Source organism: Gadus macrocephalus, chromosome 22 (assembly GCF_031168955.1).
Source record: "Gadus macrocephalus chromosome 22, ASM3116895v1".
Lineage (NCBI taxonomy): Eukaryota > Metazoa > Chordata > Actinopteri > Gadiformes > Gadidae > Gadus > Gadus macrocephalus.
Genome location: NC_082403.1, coordinates 15,248,508 through 15,251,967, shown reverse-complemented (window position 1 = coordinate 15,251,967; position 3,460 = coordinate 15,248,508). Strand labels below are relative to the sequence as shown.

At 43.0% G+C, this 3,460-nt stretch overlaps 1 non-coding gene across 1 annotated transcript; it reads left to right on the top strand.

Moving 5' to 3' along the window:
- Positions 1-2,476: 2,476 nt before the first annotated feature.
- trnap-agg (transfer RNA proline (anticodon AGG)) lies at positions 2,477-2,548 on the top strand. The gene has a single exon. It is a non-coding gene; the product is annotated as a tRNA-Pro (tRNA).
- Positions 2,549-3,460: the final 912 nt, after the last annotated feature.

The window sequence follows — 3,460 nt, the reverse complement described above, 5'->3', positions numbered from 1 at the left end:
GCCGACATCTTTCTTTATTCTGGGTGGAAATAGTGACCTAGTTACGCCATTAAATGCGTTTATGGAAACATTTCTAGCGAGAAATGTGCATTTTACTTTCAGAATGTTCGCTCGGTGAATGTGAAGGATGTTTGGTTTGATAGTTATGACGAAGAGGGAACGCTCCGTTCACTTGCATGGACATGGACTCATCTAGCTGCGGTGGCGCGGTGGAGCGTTGAACCACCACACACCGGTCAAGCTTCAGGTTAGGCGCGGTACTCGCGGTGTCCAACGCGAGCAATGCGGTTGGTGTGGCCGCACCAAGGATTCCCTGGAATATGGCGAGTGGATAGTGCCAGGATTCCCTGGAGAAGGATAACAACGTGTGGAGAAGCTACGCCGCCGCTGTGTGGAGAGGATATGCACGCCGCCGCCGTTGGGACTGGGGTTCGATTCCCAGTCTATATATAGGCCTATATATAATTTTTTTCTTCATTATTTTCTGGTAGGCCTATTAATATATCCAATGACTTGTTGATGAATAAGTTGATGACATTTTATAAAAAAAACGTTAGTTTCTATGTGTCAAAAAGACCAAAACTGTTTTAAAACAGATCTCAAAAATGTTTTGATGATTGGATGGGCATGATGTCACTTCATAGGGCAGAGGGGTAGGCCTATTCCACAAAGCCGGTTTTATCACATAACCGGGCAAATTAACCCAGGGTTTGCGGTAGCCCTAGGTTTTCCGTTCCAAAATGAACACGGTATGTTAGTTACTATAGCAACATATACTCTGAATCAAACCTGGTCGGACCAGGTTTTCCGCAGGTTAAGTTTGGAACATAACCCGGTTTCGGGTATTTAAAGCTGCGTTCACCGCAGATTCCATGTGTTCACAACTAGTAATTCCTAAACTAAGTCATAAAATCACACTGAAGCGCTTTGTGGCCACATACATGGTTCAGGCGTTCTCACGGCGACGTAGGGCAGCAGGCGTCTTATTGGCGACGAACTTATCCACACGTCGAGAGTAGACGTACATTTTGTCTGAATTTATTGCGAGTGGATAGTGCCAAACCTAAGGATTCCCTGGAAGAGGCGAAGGAGCAGCCTACCCTACGTCGCCGTGGGAACGTGTGAAATTTTGAATGGGATGATTGGGACTGCAGACGAGAGACCAGCAGCGATGTCACGGCGGCGGCATGGAAGATCCGTCCACCGGCGGCGGTGTCACGGCGACGTACATAAGGAAATTCAGACCACCGCTGCCGGTGGTGCTTCGCGGCGGTGGTGCCTCGCGGCAACCGGCGGCAGGCAGCATGTCGCTGTTCATGTACTTCAACCACAACGTACATTTAGACGCCTTAAAAGCACACTAAGGTTGTTCAACTTTGACTACTGCTTATTATCTAGCATTGATTCTCATTTACATAATTCACTCCAAATTTGGTAAGAGGCAATGACAGATAAACAAAATGAGACCTTGTGTAGGACTTCAAGGAATGTTGTAGTTCGTTTGAGGGGATTCTATGTATTGAAGCGACACATTGTCAGTCGACGGTATTGCCTTTTGAGAAAAGCTTTTCAAAATGATCCTTGGATGCAGGTTATCGACAGGCTGTGGTAGGATTTAAACCCACGCCTCCTAATAGAATGGAGCCCTAATCCAGTGCTTCCGATCACTGGGCCACACTACCAGAAATATCATTCTTTCTTAATTGCCTTTCAAAATGATGCTTCAATGCAAAGGGTTGAAAGCCCATGCAAAGGCTTTGAAAAAGCGCCTCCTCGAACTGGAGCCTAAATTCAGCATTTTGGACAACTCGGCAACACTATATCATAGGACATCTGTAACTATTTTTGCATTACAAAATCTGAATTTAAGGCAGTCCAAATGAAGAATGAATATTGTAAGTTGGTGGCATTGAGTTTGAACTAAACAATTGTTCTGAAACTGTTGCACCCCTGCTTATCGTTTGACCAATTTCAGAAATTGACTTATCAATTTAAGAATCGGTGGCTCGTTAGTCGGGGTATGATTCTCGCTTTGCGAGAGGTCCCGGGTTCGAATCCCGGACGAGCCCTTACATTTGTGCAAAGTACCTCAAGGCCATGGATCTATCCAACCTTTCTTGAAATGCTGATGGAAATAATTGAAATCACTTAAACCAAGGAGTTTCCTTGGCAGGTTAGTGAATATATTTGCCTTAGGTCAGACTTTGGACAATTTTGTATTCATGAAGTGCTACAATCATAGGTTTCGTATTGTAATTGTTAGCACCCTGGTCTTTGAGTCCAGTGATCAGAGTTCAAATCTCGGTGGAGGCTTGTAGAGTTTACATTCTTCCTAACAAAACAGTATTCTGAGTTACCATCGTCTCGCTGACAGAATTTCAACAGTGTTTGAACTAAACAATTGTTCTGAAACTGTTGCACCCCTGCTTATCATTTGACCAATTTGAGAAATTGACATATCAATTTCAGCATCTGTGGCTTGTTGGTCTAGGGGTATGATTCTCGCTTAGGGTGCGAGAGGTCTCGGGTTCAAATCCCGGACGAGCCCTTACATTTGTGCAAAGTACCTCAACGCCATCGATTGACCAAACATTTCTTGAAATGCTGAGGGACTCCCATTGAAATCACTTAAACCAAGGAGTTATCTTGGCAGGTTAGTGAATATATTTGCTTTAGGTCAGACTTGGGACAATTTTGTATTCATGAAGTACTACAAGCATAGGTTTCGTGTTGTAATTGTTAGCACTCTGGCCTTTGAGTCCAGTGATCAGAGTTCAAATCTTGGTGGAGGCTTGTAGACTTTACATTTTTCCTAACAAAACAGTATTCTGAGTAACCATCGTCTCTCTGTCAGAATTTCAATAGTGTACCAGAAAATTACATTCTGCAATGTTACAATACTCAAACTGTTCACTGGCATTTTACTGATCACAACGTACATTTGTGATCCTTAAAAGCACACTAAGGTTATTCAACTTTGACTACTGCTTATTATCTAGCATTGATTCTCATTTACATAATTCACTCCAAATTTGGTAAGAGGCAATGAAAGATAAACAAAATGAGACCTTGTGTAGGTCTTCAAGGAATGTTGTTGTTTTTTTGAGGGGATTCTGAGCATTTAAGCGACACATTGTCAGTCGACGGTATTGCCTTTTGAGAAAAGCTTTTCAAAATGCTCCTTGGATGCAAGTTATTGACTGGCAGTTGTAGGATTTGAACCCACACCTCCTTATAGACTGGAGCCTTAATCCGGCGCTTTAGATCACTGAGGTACAGTACCAGAAAAAACAATCTTTCTTAATTGTCTTTCAAAGTGATGCTTCGATGCAAAGGGTTGAAAGCCCTTGCAAAGGATTTGAAAAGGCGCCTCCTAAAATTGGAGCCTAAATTCAGCATCAAGGACATCTCGGAAACACAAATCATAGGACATCTGTAACTATTTTTGCATTACAAAATA